The 17,464-nt window shown below is 42.0% G+C and overlaps 1 protein-coding gene across 2 annotated transcripts in view; it reads left to right on the top strand.

Annotated features, from left to right (window-relative positions):
* COMMD1 (copper metabolism domain containing 1) overlaps positions 1 to 17,464 on the top strand; it is a 62,267-nt gene that overhangs the window by 31,386 nt on the left and 13,417 nt on the right. The window lies entirely within an intron of this gene.

The following is a 17,464-nucleotide window of genomic DNA, read 5'->3' as shown; positions in this document are numbered from 1 at the left end:
CCCCATTTGGCAGCACTCCCTGCCTGAGCACGGCTCCTCCGCACCCTCCTTTCTTCTGTGCCCTTTGCTTGGCTCTGCTTGTGTGTTTGTTTTCTCTCCCACACTGACTCTGTTTCATTCACTGCCCAGAATAATAAGAGGTTTGTTGAAAGGGTACTGCTAAGTAATTTGTCTTCTTCATTCATTCTCTCTTTGTTTAATGTTTGTTTTAACTGTGCTTTGAATACAAAATTATTAATTTCATTGTAGTTTGTTTCAATGGTATTTATTATTATGGAGGCTCCCATACAACCCCTCTTACTGCTATAAAAAAACCTCATAAATGAATACTTATAATCAGTTATGATGGTATTATAATTCCCATTTCAAGAATACAATCAGAAGGTGGAGAACATAAACAAAAGGATTTACATTATTCTGGTGGCTGGTGTGAAAAACCCTCAACCCAAGTTCCCAGAGTGCAGAATTTTTGTGGTATTGCCAGGGTACATCTCTGACAGTGCAGCCGTGGCACTGATGGACATCAGTCCTGCAAACTAGCCCCCAGGAGCCTCTGGCTAAGCCTGGAAAAACATGGAACACACAGTGACTTATCACCGGGACAAATGTTGGCTTGGGCCTCCTGTATGCACACAAGAACATTTACCTGTGGGCCAAGAAGTTTATTTAATGGCTCCATGCATTATAATGGCAGAATACTCATATCTTTAAGCTACTGGAGGGAATATTACTGGAATTTTTTTTTTCAGCCAGAGAATATGTGAAATGGAGGTGTATTGGAGCAGATTATTAATATGCTCCCCATCCAAAATCTGGGAAATGGCTTTTAGTGCTTCTCTTTCCTTTCCCCATTGTTAAAACCTACGTCAAATGCTGCCTTTTCTCTGAAGTGGTTTCCCCAGAGACCTGTGCTCCATGCCAGTTCCAGGTATTATTCATCCTCTGTCCTTCTCTGAACATCTTTCTTTTTCCAAATTTTCAAGTGTGAAGCAATAACTTTTGCACCTAGTAAAATGTAGTGATTTGGTAATATTGCATGCTCTCTAATCAATACTGTCAATCACTCTCAGGCTTTGCTAAAGGAGAGAGCAGTCATGTAGTGAGCTCAGAGTCCAGCAGGTCCAGAGCTGCAGGTGTCACCCCTTGGCAGCAGCACAGACTGCCTTGCTGTGTGTGAGGCCCCATTTCTTTCTTCTCTTTCTCTGCTAGTTCTGCTTTCATTTCTTCTGCTTCTCCTCTTTTCCCTCCAGTCTTTCTCTACTGGTTCTGCTTTCATTTCTTCTGCCTCTCCTCTTTTCCCTTCTTCCCCTCAGGCTGCTGTTCTGTCTCTTTCCTCCATCTTTTTGTTCCGTTGGCTTTCTCCTCGCTCCCAAACTTGGTTCCTTGTTTTGTATCAGCAGAGCTACTGGGTTTTTTCCTTTACTGGAGTTGTGCAACACCACAAAAGACCACAAAGCGTCCCAGGTTAAAGCTGCCCATGGGCACATGAAGGCACAGAGGCTGTCCTGGGGAAGGTTCAGGTTTGAAGGGTGTCTCCCTGTGCTGCTGCTTTACATCATCCCACTGAGCCCCAGTGGTGTTATGGAAACAGTGTGTGGTTCTTGCTCTGCAGCACAGCTCATTTTTCTGGGGAGCTGTGAATCAGTTGTATTCTTATGGTTATGTGTGGTTTGATGTTTAGTTTTTTTTTAAAGCAGTGTATGAAATCTTCACTTGAAATTTTTAGTGAAATTCCTTGTCTAAAATTCTGTGGATTTAGTGAACAGAGCTTCAAAAACAAGGGTGGAATACAGAAGAATTACTTGGCACCTGCCTCTTCTAATATATTTGAAGTAATGAGCTTTATGTGGTACAGTTGTGTAGCTAAGCCATAAAATTTTGATCATAGTGATGATTATGCTAAGAACCAGCTTTGCTAGCTGAGGTGCATGTGGGTTCAAACAAGGCTTATTACCCTGGAGACCTGATTAGAATTGGGCAGAGGGCAGTTGAAAGTAAGCAGCCTGTTTGCATTTAAGTGAGCTGTAGTTGCAATGAAGCGTGCTCGCCCTGTCAGTTAGAATTGTCCGTCTGCCTGGAGCAGTGGAACCTCACACTGGTGACAGGACGTGTGGCTGCGGGGTGCATGACGACACTGCTCCTTCTTTCTGATGGCTTTTCCCCTTTGGAGCAGTGAATTATGCGGCAATCCCAGCTTCAAACAGGATGCTGTCAAGGGGTTTAATGGATTTACAGAGAGAATCGATTGTGCACGGGCTGGATGAAGTCTTCAGATGCCTCATTGAACATCAGCAAACCAAAGGGTCATTATCCCTTCTCCTCTCCTCCCCTTAACCTCATCTGTCATCTGTTTGTAGCCTGCACTAATCTCCCTCTTCAGACCTTTATTGTGAGTTGGCCTTACTTGAAAATAGATTTTGAGAACTGAATATGAACAAATGAGTCCGTTGCACACAAAAATAAGTATTTTTTTCTTTTCCTCTCCTCAGTGGTAAACATGCTTCATAGTATGAGCATTGTTAATGCAAATGCCAGCATCCTTTTGACACTCAGTGGTATTTTTGATGAAGGCAGGGGTTGGGTCACCAAAGTGGATGGAACATGACTTTTTGTGCTGAAAACAAGAACGTGGAGATCTCTTACACTTGAGATTATAAAGATGTGTCTTGTCCATGGTTCACACTCCTCTGTACAAGCAAACCTTTATCTCTCAGGCTTGTGTTTAATCTTTAGACTTGGCTGGTACTAATTAGAGACAAATCAGGTGAAGAACAGAGAGTCAGATGTTGAGGAAAAGATGTGGGCTTTTTTTCTATGGAAGCAAAGTGCTTTACCTATACAGTCTGGATTTCTGGTTAAGCAGGAGGAGATTTTCATGTCCTGCCAGGGTATTTATTAAAGTAATAGCATAAGAACCTAAACAGGAAAAAAAAGGTTTTATGATCATGGGTATGTTATACCACTAAAGAAGTTGCATCTTACAGTTGCCACTGTAAGTTCTGTGCTGTGTTCATGGGGTGAAAATCTCACACTTTACAAAGCTAATGGCACATCTTCGTGCCCCTAATAAATTCTCAGTGTATTTGGTTTCATGTGCAGCCTCCCATTTGCACAAACAGCTAGCTAAAACAAGCTGTTCTGGCTTTTTCTGCTCTTCACTTTGTCTCCTCTTCCTTCTTAGCTTCCTTCCTATCTTATTTTCCCATTTGAGTCACTGCAATGTGTTAGGTACTCGTGTAGCTCACCCCCTCACAAACATACATGCCCATGGGCTTTTTTTGGAAAATTGTATTCAAACTCACAAGGCTGCACCCCTGCCAACTTGCTGTGTGGGGGTGTGCCAGGAGCAAATTATCAATTACTGACAACGAGAGAAATCTCCAGGGTGGAGGAGGCCCTGGAGATACCCAGAGCGTGTTTCTTCTGAGGTTCTTGCAAGGATAGAGATCTGGTTATTTCAGTGGGTTACACTCCATGGGGTGACATCAGGCTGGCAACCTGGCACCAGTGGGGTTTCACTCAGGCCCAGAGCTCTTTGCATCTCCATAAATACCTTGGACGCAGGTCTTAAGGGATACTAAGGAAGTTTGTTGATGGAATTAAGTTGGGAGAAGCTGTTGACTTCTTTCCCGAGGTATTTTCTGGAATTTTTAGAAGGAATTTCTTCCCAGAAAAGGTGATCAAGCCTCAGAATGGGCTGCCCAGGGAGGTGGTGGAGTCACTGTCCCTGGAGGTGTTTCAGGGAAGACTGGAGGTGGCACTCAGTGCCATGGTCCGATTGACACCATGGTGATGGGTATGGATTGGACTCAGAGATCCCAGAGGTCTTTCCCAACCTGATCCATTCTGTGATTCTATGGGTTAATCCCATATGTGATGCTTATGGATGGGCCCAATCCTAACCTTACAGAGATGCTTTTTTATACTGGATTTGTGTGTTTTCAAAGATATTGCTTCTCCTCTAGCATTTAATTTCTAATGATTCCTATATTAAGAAAATGTTTTAAGGGGAAGAGAGGGAGTACATGCTGCCTTTAAATCTCTGAATTGCTTATTAGTGTAAGCTGCATCACCCTGGAATTGTTTCAGCCCCTGGGGACTCAACACAATCATCATCATCACATCTTTTTTTTTGTGCACTTGCCTCCCCTTTCTTTTTCCACCCAAGGAAATCAGAATCTAAAAGGGAGCCTTGGAGCTTGTCTTGTTTGAAAAACCTCCAGATTTCTGGTTTGCTGTCACTGTCATCATTGAACAGCATTGTAGTCAGGTACCATGGTGATCTTAAATACTGTCACACTGCCTGCATGTACTTGTCAAATCATTTTTGTAAGGTGTTTTTTATTGCTTTGATTCCAAGGTGCTAAAAAAAGAGGCCTATATAATCCCCACTACAATGTCAATGCTATTTACCTGAGAAGAAACTAATTTTTAATGATTTGCTTAGTGCTTATCAGCTCCTTACTCCTTTGTACTACTGTAGCTGCACAAGAGCAGCTTCTGACATGGGAATCTGCCTGTGTAAAAGTGCTGATCACTGAAATACAAATGGAGCTCTGCTTCTGGACATGGATTTCAGATGAACACTGGTAAGGAACTCTGAAGTAGAAATACAAAACAATATTCACCTAACTTCCCTGGCCTTTAACTTGTTCAGGAAGCAGTTCTGATCAGTCTTGTTCTGGGCTTGAAATGATATTCTAAAATGCAGAAAATGCATTGCACACAGACCTCAAGGCCATAGCCACAGGTGGAAGAGCAGAACCAACTCAGAATTGTCTTTAGACATCCCTTGTGGCACCAGGGCTATGTAATTTCCCTCCCCTGTGATCCCAGAACATGGCTAAGCCTCCTGTGATTCCAAACCATATTGGAGTCCCAGGTAGAACAGTGTCCTCCTCCTTGCAGTATGAGAGTGGTTAGTACCATGATCCAGCTGGTATTATCCTGTGAAGGATGCTGCTGGCAAGGGTTTGTGCTGTCTCTAACCCAGTGAGGTTGGATTCCTAGCTCTTCCTAACCTGAAGCATGTCTTGTTTTCAGCAATCAAAAAGGCTTTCTTTTGAGGGGCTGTGAAGTTTGAGAAAGCCAACAAACAAGTTAATGACAAAGTATAAGCATGCCATAATTGGTTTTTTTTTCCCCCTCCTAATTCATGGCTCTCATAAGGATCAAGTGGCCAGAAGCACCAGAAACTAACTTGCTGGGAAACTGGGGCAGGGGCTGGAAATAAATCTTTGAGTGGGAGAGCTTTCTTCTGGGAGAACTTTTACAAATATAAATATCGAAACACAGAAAATCTGGTTCTGTAATATCTAAATAACTTGTGTTGGCTTGACAAAGGCTAATTTTCAGCATCTGAAGTAAAAGGGGACTTCTACTGATTTTTGAGAGCGTTATTCATTATTAATCTCAGGATCTGAGATTCAAAATAGTTTATTTTTTATCTCCTACTTCAAAAAGAAGGCCACAGGCTCTTCCTGGGGCTGATGCTTGCAACACCTACCTGAGGTCAAGTTTCCTGGGCAAATCCCTGGGGTTTTGTCTTCATTCAGCTAAAGCTCTGTCTGTGGCTGGCCTTATTTTTTGTAAAAGAGTCCAGAGAGCAAGATAAGGCTGGAAGAGATGAATTACTGTTGTACTAAAGGCTTGTGTTTCACTGAGGATGTAGCTGAAATGGGGCAATATCGCTGCCTCAAAGAGGTATTGGTTGTTACAGCAGGAATTCTGAAAATATTGCAGGGTTTATTTATGTCCATGAGGACTTGAATTCCAGCTTTTCTATGTGATGATCATCTTCCCCAGTGTAGCCTCCCTACCCTGGGCTGCTGTTTCCCTGCTACACACGGGCTTGGGATGATATCAGAAAATGTGAATGACGGTGAAAGGAGTGGAATTACTCAGAGTTTAGCTTGTTCCCCCTCCAGCAGCTGAAGGAGAGGATTTGTTTCCCAAGTTCAGTGCCAGCATATCAGTGATATTCGTGACTGATGCTGTTCTCCTGAGACATGGCAGAACTTCATTGTCTTTCAGCTTGGCTGGACCCACAGAGTCTCCATCTGCAAGCAGGGTGGTTTTCCCCCTCTGCTATGGATCCTGATAGACACCTTTGGGCTATTTCAAGTTTGTTGATAGTGGGAACAGTTCCCTGGAGCTTGTATCCAAGATACCAGAGGTATCCTTGGAAGAGATCTTTTCCCTAGGAGGATACAAAATTACTGTGACCTGATGGGCAGTCGGAATAAAAACAGCAAAGAAAACAAAACAACACAAAATTCAAACGGCTGCCTCCAAGAAGTACAAGGTGACATCTGGCAAGATTTATTCCCCACCTAAATTTTGGCAGTCAGAATTGCTTCTGAATGGTGTGTGTTGAGTCTTGTCTCTGTAGGTTCCGTGTGTGGTCAGTGGAGGGAGAGGCTTCTCCAGGGAGTGGCTCGGGTCAGTTCAGAGGGCAGATTCAGCCTGACAAAGACTGCCTTAAGCACTGCAGCTAACGGGGCTTGGGGTGAATACTCCTCTGTGTGGTTTATTGCACAAATATTTGTAAAAGCCTGTTGGTTACTCAGCCAGCACCTCCAAAAGCCACCTTCCAAGTTCAAGTGATGCAGCAAAGAGAAGTTTGTTTGTGGTACCCATGCTGTACATCCTCAGTGAACTCGACTGTTCATCATCTTTTCCTGTCCTGCCCCTTGATCCCTCCAAAGCCACACACACCGATGCTTTGAGTGGCAACCTTCTCCTGCCTCTTTTGGGAGGTCACACTATTTAATCTTGTCGCCAGTGGTGAGAAAGGGTAAAAAGAAAGGGTTTGCTATGAAAGGGATTTTTAGTGAGGTATTTGTCTCCTGTTAACTCGGTGACATTGTAACAGCCGTGCCTGTAACATTATCCTTAAGTTAAAGCTGAGAGTTTGCTGATTGTTCCCCTCCAGAGCTGGAGTGGTGTCCTGTTCCCTCCTGTGTCTTTTACACTTTGACTTCTCAGTTTTTAAAACAGGAAGGACATTCTAGGTGACTGCCATTTTTGGTGAGGATTGCACATTTATAAAAGTTGTTATAGAAATAATGTGAAAATACTTATATATAGATTAAAAAAGAGGGAATTTGTTTCTCTAGTGCTCTAAATGAAACAAAATCTTCATCCACCAACTGATCATCTGTTTCCCCCAGAAATATTTCTGAGTGGCTCCAAGCAGTTTTCTAGACTTGCAAGCAAAGATGTGAGCACTTCTGCAAAAACAATTAAACCTCTATAATTCTGCTTTCCTTTCTCTTTATTTTGCTTGAGACTGTTTTGCCTTTATTAGTCTTTAACAAGTGTATTTTTATATCTTAAGAATATGGAATAATTTAATATCATTAAATTGAATAAATAGAATAAATTTAACATCATATCAATATTTTTGCAGTGAATACCCATTACAGTATAAAAGATGTATCATAGGGTTAATAAAATTACCTAGATATTCTGTCTTTAAAAACAGTAGGAAACTGTTATGTATCCAGTTGCTGATTGTGTGGTCTTTGGAGCAGGAGGGACTGGATTTGACAGCATAACTGTGAAGACAGCCAGAATTATACCCAGGTTGTTTTATTTTTTCATTGGAAAATGTTAGTGTGTTCTAAAAACCAACCATTTATTCAACGTTGAAGCATCACCTACAATGGCAACATGAATTCCTTTCTGTCTGAGCAGGAAGCAGCCAGCACTATCTATGGAGTATTTTCACCAGGGATAAATCCACAGGAATGCCTGCTGACCTCTGTGTCTTGAACTTCTGGCTTAACTTAGCCTGCTTTCCCTGTTTATCCTGTGCACTCCTTGGGTGAAGGAGTTTCATGCCAGGGAGCAGCCCTGTTGATACTCAGAATCCAGAAACTGTCTGAAAAAAACGTACCAGGAAATACATAGGTCAACAAGAGGGAAATTTTAGTCAAGGTTTTATTGGTAATATTTTTAATATTCCTTTACAAGAATATTTGTTGTACTTATAAACCAGCAAGAGTTGTGTGCCTTTGCTTCTTAGGAAATTTGTAAATATTTATCTTTGAAATTACATATCAGATTATTCATGGCTAAGGGAAAACCTCTGTATTTCATTGCATGGCTTTCTGTGGAAGGACCTGTCTGGCCAAATCCTGCACTATGGCTGATACCAAGTTAAAAAAACTTCCCAAATCCTCACATTTTTATGTTATCAACTGTCTGTGTTATCACAATGTTGCGTGTATTGACACGGACAAAAAGCAGAAAATGATGTTGAAGTGCTGGGCTGTAGCTCTTGGGTGCAGCGTGGTGAGGATGAGCAAAGTGTTTGGCTTTGGAACAGGAGAGCTCAGCCCACAGCAGCCAGATTTTAAAGTTACGGTTTTGTTTCTGTTCTTCTCAGCATGAGGAAAACTTTATTTTTGTAGCGTTTCTGGAGAACAAGGTTAAATTCTTTCAGGACAAGTTCATTGTATCTGACCTGGAAAGAGAAAAAAATGTCTTTTATGCTTATCTCCAAAGTGTATTGAAAATGAAAGAAAAACAGTAAACAGTGATGGAGACAGGGCTATTTCCGGCATGATATTCTGCCTTCTGTCCCCTTTGCACACAGTATAATTTATCGTAGCATTTGCACCTGCATGAGGTGAGTTCCACACCAGGCTTAAACCACTTATGAATTACCTCTGCAAAACAATGTTTTGCAAGGAGTGCAGGGAGGAGAAACCCTTTTGCCTCGTCTTGTGGCAGCTGGGGGTCACAGGAGTCTCTCCTCATTCTAGCAGGGAAGATGTTTCCCTACAAAATTCAGCTTCTTCCATGGTGGCTGGCTCAGTGCCTGGTGAAAGAGTAGTGGGGGAGGCACTCTCAGAGAGGAAGCACCACAGCATCTCCTTCATTATCAGGGTTTCAATTTAGCACCTTCAGGCTTTTCTCCATGAAACCATGGCTAAAGCTTAGCTTGCCTTACACTTTCTTTCTGCATGTTCACGTGGGAAGGATCAAGTCTCCTGTTGTTTTCTGGGCACTGAATTGCAGTCCTTGTTGCAGTGCCTGCTTGTAAAGTCCCATCTGCCAAGAAAGGCATGTTTGTCTGGTGAAGTGCTGGTGGCCGAGTCCTGGGAGCAGCGCTGTCTGCCCAGCTGGCAGCATTTGGATTGTCTCAGCCTTGCTGCTGGGCTGGGATCTGATGGAGGACATTAACTATCAAGATGCTGATGCCTGACTGTTTACACATGGGTCCTTGAAGAAGGTTTTGGGGCAGGGTATGTTTTCCCAGGGACAGGGCTTGTTTTCCCAAGGCGTTGCCCGCTGTCCTGTTGCACCAGAGCTCTGGCAGCTGTTGTGGTAGCCACCCACGACACATCCCGGTGTCAGAATGCCCTGTGGATATGCCCACGGCACATCCAGGTCACCCGAAAAGCTTTAGGGGCATTTTGTGACCTGAAGCCATGCTCAGAGTGTGAACCCAGCCCCTCCCCCTGTTTGCAGTGTTCACCGCTGAGGGTGGAAGGTTTACATCAGCTGCTGTTCAAATAAACTTAATTGGTTTGGACTTTGTTTTTTAGACAATACATATCAGTCGTGCGGCAAGGCTTTTATTGGCAATTACGTGTTTGCTTTTCCCTCATGAAGTTACTTATGCACCAACAGTCCTTTGATTTAAGACACCAGTTTATTGGGCAGACACATACTGCAATCTCAGGTTACCCCTGTGAGATGTCCATCACCCATCCCTGAGCTGCTAAGCTTCATTTTCTAAGAGGGGATTTTAATGAATTTATGTTTTATTCTAAATGAAAGTACCTATTTCTAAGAATACTGTTTATTACTTTAGTGCTACATCTTATAAAATTAATTATTACTGTTGTTCAGGAAATCTGGAATTCATTACATATTTAGAAAAATACTCTGATCTTTCATGCTTAGTCGATGACTAAGCTTTGCTTCAGAAATAATTGGTAATTCTTCAAATAATACTTGTTCTTAGAATTAGGTAAGAGTGGGTGCTCTTTGTCCTAAAGGAGGGAGAAACTGATAGTGTTCAATATTTGTCCAGCTGTCTTCCCACGCCTCCCATAAGTTCTTAAACCATATGTAAATAATCACTTACAATCCATTTTACGTTGTTTTAATTAAAGCCATCTCTGCTTCCTCGGTAATTTTTCTTAGGAAAAACACCTATAACAAAAGTTTATGTTTTAGACATAAATAACCATGAATAAACCGTCAGGTTTTACTAACCTTTTAAACCTTTTTATTTAACTTTTAAAAACACTTGGGAGAAAAACAGATTGTTCAAGAAAGGATGGATTAAAAAAAAAGCCTCGTTAAGGTCACAGTCTTTTCCTATGTTCACTTTGTATTTTTCATAGTCATCTGTTACTTAAAATACCGTCAGGTTCGGGGTTGTTCTGGAGTTTATTTGGAATGCTTAATGACAAGCTTCAGAGGGAATATTTGTAATCCTGTGCCTTGGGGAGAGTGTCAGCAACTGATAATCCAGGAGCAGGAGTTCAGGTTGAGCCTGGGGAGCTGCTGACTGTAATACATCCTGCACTGTCACGTACCTGCAAAGCTGAATAACCATTTTCTGTCCTTCTTTCCCGATACTGTACAGCCGAGGCTGCTGCACTCCTCTGCACTGGAGCCCTCTCAGAGAAGCCTGTAGGTTTGGTAGTTCTGAGGAAAATAGAGGATAAACCCACTAATTTTGTTTCTAATTCCTTTGGCGTGCATAACGTTCAGAGGTTAAGGAGGGAACGATGCCTTTTAAACTGGAGCATTTGTTTTGGTCTTAAGGGCAACAAGCTATTTTTAGAGCTTTATCTGTGGTGTGAGTTAACAGAGGTGTTTTGAAGTTCAGTCCAACAGGAATAGGGATTGTTTTACCAGCAAATGTGAACAACTTTGTTTTATAAGTTGAAAACAGTGTTTAGTTACTCTGTCCCCATTTTTTTGTGGATCACAGTTGTGAGAAGATTCAGGACGTAGATAGCAAGCGAGACTGCTGAAACAAATGCACCCAGGGAGCAAAATTGAAAGGGCTTTGGAGATGCATTTTGCTTTTTTTCACATGGATTGCTGAAAATAATTTTGCTTTTCATGTTGCAGAATATGGATTGTTTTACATAACTTGCTGATGAGCTCATCAGTGTTCAACAGCATAAATGAATAAACCCAACCCAGATGCAGCATCAGCCTCAATTAAACCTTTCATTAGCAAATTCCATCGACCTCCATTTCCTACATTTTTTAGGACAAACTTGTTAAGAGGTATCAATAAACAAAGTTATAAAAGGCAAATGCTGAAGCTTTCTGGTGATCCTAAGCCTATTAAATTAATATGTGCAGAGGGGTTAAGTCCCTAGCTGGGACCAGGAGGGGCCAGTGGGCTGCAGCCAAGTGCTCTCCTCAGATAAAACCAGGAGATTTCTCTTCTCTTCTCTTCTCTTCTCTTCTCTTCTCTTCTCTTCTCTTCTCTTCTCTTCTCTTCTCTTCTCTTCTCCCTCTCCCTCTCCCTCTCCCTCTCCCTCTCCCTCTCCTCTTTCTCTGTCCACTTCTGAACCCATGCACTGAGATTCCCAGATCATACCTTATGGATAAATTTACTACCAGCCTTTTGAACTTAGCACACTGAGTGCTGTATTGATTAGGGTATTGAGTGCTCTGCTCTGTCCACCTTTAACCTGTTAGATTTTCCAAGATGTGCAAGTAAAGGCTTAAGAAAAACAAGTAATTCTTGCTAATTAAACCTCCAAATGGGAGTAACATTCAGCTGAGCGAGGCACTTGGACATCAGCACAGAGCATTACACTCACCCTTGCTGTACTGACAATATTCAAGCCTTGAATTAATCAAGGTTGCTGGATGTAATAGCAGAAGTTTGCAGTCTTGGTTTTGATTTGGATCAGAATTTGGACTGTACTTTGGCCTTTGATGGACATGGAAGGAACTCTGATTAGAGCTCTGATTTCAAAAGCACACACTGAAAAATGAAAACCAGGAGAAAAGCGTTTGTCAGGCAAGATGCTTTCCTCAGTTCTTGATGGATGCCTGGATGGCATCCCTTTAAAAAAAACCAAAAAATTGAAATACAGGTGAAAAATTCCTTCAGGCTCCAGGAATAATGTCTGGAGTTGCAGATGGGAGCCAGTCCTATTGCTTTTAGTTCTGCCTGGTGTTTCTTCTGGTCATTAATGATCAGTCCTTTCCCAGCATAGGAAGCTTCAAAGGTGCTCAAAAACACTGGCTTTTTCCTTATTTTGGATGGGAGGAGGGGTAGGTAAGACTGCTTGCTGCCAGGACTTCAGTTTCTGAGGTGGCAAGTCTCAAATGCAGGGGTTTTTTTTTCTGTGAATTTGAGGATCTGAAAGATTCATTGGTCATAATCTTGGGTCTTTCACATCCTCTCACCTTCCTCTGAATTTTAGGATACAAAGCCTATCTTGCAGCTCTGAATATTCATCCAAGCTTGAGTTTGGCTGTGAGCTGCCTGCTTGTATTGATCTCTTCCTCACCAATGACTTAAAAACAAGTCCATTTACTTAAAAACAAGTCCAATTGTTGTCATCTGACAGAGGCAATTGATTTGTGTGGGAGGCAATTGATTTGTGAGCTTCTTCCCTGCTTCTTTAAAAGCGTTTTTTTATTTCAAAGGAAAACAGTCTGGATTTATGGGTACTGTTATTAATGGAAGGTAAATACATCTAGAATTCATGTAAAGCTCACTTTGAAGGATAAAAAGCAAGTGTCACATGAGCATTTATGCAAACATTAAAGCATCACCAATATAAACATTCACAGGTAGCATCATCTCATCTCAAACCTTTTCAGGGTCTTTTTTCTTTCAAGAAGGAACTATAATGATATTTTTGGAAGCTGGATTATAGACTAGACACATTGAGCAAGATAAAATCCACATACAACCTGGTTCTCTGTAAAGCTTATGCAACAGGTTTGCAGCCTTACACAAACTGTTCCCCTGCTGAATGTGATACAGCTTTGTATAACAGGAGTCTTATGTCATCTCTGCAATTTTTAAAGCAGAACTGGGTAATCCATGAACAGAGCAGAAAGGGCATTAGAGCCTAAATGGGAGGCTAATGACTACTGATGGATTATTGAATGTCAGGTTTCGAAGCTCTCAGCATGGTCACTTGCCCTGTGAACTGGCATCTCTTTTAAATAACCAGCCCAGCTCAGGCATTAAAGGAAAAGCTTTGCAGGAACTTCCTTGCTGCAACAGGATTATTGAATTGGGCATGTTCGCTTTCTTGTGTAGACCACTCAGATACTGCAGAATATAAAATTCTGGTAATAAAACCAGTCCTTGATTAGATATTTAAAATACATGGCTGTCTTACTGTTCTCCTCGTATGAGTGGGGTGCTTTGTACATCCTTCCTGACCGTGCTTTTCCTAAGTGCTTCAAGCACATGACAAGATAAATTAAACAACTTGTTGGGTTGAGGAAAAGGGAACTTCCAAGAAGCAGGTGAGAAGGATCTCGAGCAGAGTAATTCATTGCCACGGCTCTCCTCATGCAGTCAGAAGTGGCAGCTTTCTGGTGGCCCTTTCTCAGGAAGGGGAATCCAGAAGGAGCCCTCTGCTCCCCAGCCATGGTGTTTCACCACAGGAAACTAAATTCCTGAAAGGTCTGAATTATTTTTCAGGCTTTTTCTGATAACAAACCTTCAAAATCATGCTAAGGTATTGAAGCATATTTCTGAGACAGATTTTGTTTAAAGGCTGCTTTAGATTTTACTTTCCCATCCTAAGTTGTGTTGTCCTTCACAGGAAGTGTCAGAGTGCTCAGTTATGTGCCTTGTCATATCTGATTGTTTGCTAAAAGGAAAGAGAAGAAAATATGTGCTAATTTTGATTTCTTCAGCCAGAAGCCTTTGGTGTGTGTTGGGTAATTATGTCTGTTGTAAAGGTTGTGAAGGGGTTTCTTCTCCCTCAGCAAGAAACATTTCTGTATTCACTTCAAAGACTGCTGGCCTGTTGTGTCACCTATGAAAGCATTTGTGCTGATGGCAAGTTGTTTTCTCCCCAAAGTGAAACTGTACCTCCTTCCTGTACTGTGAGTTGCTACACTTGGTACCTCCAAGGGTGCACCATTCCTCCATTCTTCAAATTCTACACCATATTTTTCCCCAACAACCCTTTTCCTACTATTGTTTTCTTTTTGCTACATCTGTTCCTTTTTCCCACTTCATGCAAAAGCACATTAATCATTAACATTTGTACCTGTGGCTGAAAAATGGCCTTTTCAAAGCTGCTTTTAGCTGAGCTGTAAGTATTGAGCAGCACATCCACTGCTACGTGTTTGGACACCACTTGTGAAATACTGCTGCTATTAAGTGCCCCAGGTTTGCACTTGGGGGGTAGTGGTGTGTTGCTGCACACCTTGGAATGCTCAACCCATGGATAACAGCCCCAAGAAAGGAACAGCAGAATTAGGGAGAGAGGGGACATGACTCAAAATGAGTGTAGCACATGCTGGTATTAAGCCCCCTTCTATTTAATACAGCCTTGGGACAGTGCCTGGGATCATCTTTTTGGAGTTGTGAAGCCTGAAATATTTTGCTGTAAGTGCTGGACATTTTGGCTGTATCACACACGGGTGGCTTTAAAGCAAAAATTTTGGTTTGTGGTTTTGGGAGTTTGATTGGGGTTTTGTTAAGGGAGAAAAACCACCAAATAACTCCGTTTTGCCCTTCATAGCTGAAAACTAAGAGGACAGTGATTAGAGCTTTTACCTTAGACAAAAAATTAGGAAAGCTGCTTTTCTGGCCATTTTATCTCATATCAATAAATCTCATTGAGCTGAGTGCATCTGTCCATATGGATGTGGCTATTCTGAGACTAAAGAACTTTACACAGTGCTACTGGTGCTTCAGACCTCGGTGCCAGGCTCTTTTTGCTCCTGCAGTAGTTATGTTCTGGTGGGTGAATCTGTAGACATCAAATAAAACATCAAATGCCAGCCCCTCGTTATTGTTAGATAAATGGGTGTTAGCTGGGGGAAAGTATGGTGATTCATTTTTTAATGAAAAGAAAAAGTCTTCAAATGTTCTGTTTCTGATCATATAGTCTCTATTCAATGTGTTGTCTTTTGAAAGTCTAATTCCAATTCTAACCACTGTGGGTTTTGTTATTTGAACTTATTTCCAGCATGAGTTTCCTTCCCAGGCTATTTTATATGCTTAAGACTCTTGTTTAAAAATAAAAAGTAGGTAGCTTGTAGTTTAATGCAGCCAGGTCAGTAAATAAGAATAATTTTTCAGCCTTTATATCCCTTCATCCTCCCCATCCACAGCTCCTGAAAGGGATCTCTTATTTTTATTGTCCCTTACAGATGAGCTCATCTCAAGCTATTATACCCATTTTAAAGGGGTGAGGGGATGGTCCAGACAGCTGTTACATCTTCATCCTGTTCATGAATGGTCCAAAGAACAGTATCCAATTCCTGGAAGCTCTAGAGCTTCGTTTTTCATTTTGACTAATTGTTTTCTGGAAATAATGAGCAGCAGTGACTTCACAAATCACGGTCTCCTGGCACCCAGATCATTAATGACTCACCATATCTTCAGTAGCAGTTAAAAATATGGTTTTCCACACTTGAACAAGTCCTGGTAGTTTTGCTCACAAAGGAAGTGTAATGTGTGGTGGGAGTGAGTGGAGATGTATTTCCTTATCATTTTCTATTCATGACCATTTTGAGGCACAGAATCCAAGGCAACCAAAAACTAGCAAGAAAAGAGGGGTTGCATTAGAGGTCTGGTCCAGGTGAAAAATATTGTCTGGGGTGGGTTTTTTTGACATGGCCAGTGACCTTCTTGCCTCCTCTTTAATTCCTCTTAAGAGATGCAGTGCAAGGACCACTTCGTGGTTTTGAGGCTCATCTGCAGTGGGAGCACTAAAATTAGTCCCCTGTTCTGGAAGACTTTGGCTTTCTTGGACATTTCGTGATGGAAATTTCATCAGACATGTTCTTGAAGAGCAGTGCTGGGGGACAGTGGAGGGAGGGGAGTGCATTATCCACCTGGGATAACCTCTGGGAGAGGTTTCCAGCAAGGGAAGTCCCTCATGGCCCCTCTCAAGTGGTTCACAGGCAGGTCCATTCTCATCCCTGTTGTTTTTTCTTGTGAGGGCAAGTGGTGTAGGGCCCCTCGCTGTCTGAAGTGCAGGTGCATCCCTGAAGTTGCTGCTGGGAATTGACCCCTGATTCTTTCCAGCCCGAGGTCTGTGACCGCAGTCCCTTGGATCAGCTCTTGGGAACGGATTGTGTGATAGGAAAAGCACAGTGAGGTTAAGGAACAGAAATCCAAATCTGATGTTGTCTGTCCCTATTTTATTGTTTAAAATTCAGCCTGAAAATTGTAATAATCCCTTTGCAGTAGCACAGGATTCTAAGAGTGGATTCAGTGTTCCCTCTGGAAAGCACCTCTGGGATGTTTTTCAGCCGGGGTTGTTGTTCTGGTTTTATAGCACACTCAAAATGTATTAGATTTCTTTCTGTGACTGCCTGGCTTTCTTAAAAAGTATAGTGGAAGTTACTGTTTTGAAAGTTATTATTTTTTTGTTGCTTTTTAGGTGCAGGGGATGCTCGTGGTGCCTCCCCTGCTCTGCTGCCACACAACCACAAAAATCCCAAACCACATCCAAACACTGCCACTGCATTGGTTTGAAATGAGGAGCTGAGATCTGTAATGTCAATTTAAGGTATTTCATCAGCACTTAATTACAGTCCTTTGTTAAGTGGCTGCATATAGAAGTAGCACAAACCCATAAAACAGTAATGCTGAGTTCTCTTCAAGAACTTGTTAATTTGGGATCCAATCAAAGGAGGTCAGAAATGCCAAATTCTCTCCCTGGTTATTTCAGGAGCACCACAGTACCAATACCTTTTTCATAACTCAGGCTGATATTTTAGAAATGTCTTTATATGTCTACAGCTTGTTTCCAGAAATGTTAATTGGGCTTGTGGGATGAAAGGCCATTCCAAATGTAAGGCTTCTTCCCAGCACTCTTTATCTCAGGATAATCCTTTTCTCCAAGGAAATTAAGGCACATTTTATAATATCCACTATATTACCAAGCTTACAGCAGAGCAGAGTGAATGCAGGGAACCCAGCATGCCACCTTTTTTCCTATAACCTTATAGCTGTTTATCAAACTTTGGTTTTAATTTTTGAGCAGGTTTGGCCCTTCTGAAAATGAAACTCCACTTCTGGCTTTGCCTCAGGCACAGAGCAGGCAGGTCCCGAGGGTGTTGTGCCTGCACAGCGTCCTGGGCTCTGCTCTCCCTGCAGATGCCTTGGCAGGCTCTGGGAATTTAATCCCAACAGTTCTGTAGTGGATACAGACAACAGCTAACATGACTTGAACCCAGCTTTGCTAATTAATGTATGATTTTTTTTAAAAAAGTCTCCAGAAGGGAGATGAAATTATGCTTTTGGAGAAGCAGT

The sequence above is a fragment of the Motacilla alba genome, chromosome 3 (genome assembly GCF_015832195.1).
Source record: "Motacilla alba alba isolate MOTALB_02 chromosome 3, Motacilla_alba_V1.0_pri, whole genome shotgun sequence".
NCBI lineage: Eukaryota > Metazoa > Chordata > Aves > Passeriformes > Motacillidae > Motacilla > Motacilla alba.
Note: the sequence above shows the minus strand (reverse complement) of the source record. Positions and strands in the feature narration are given on the sequence as shown.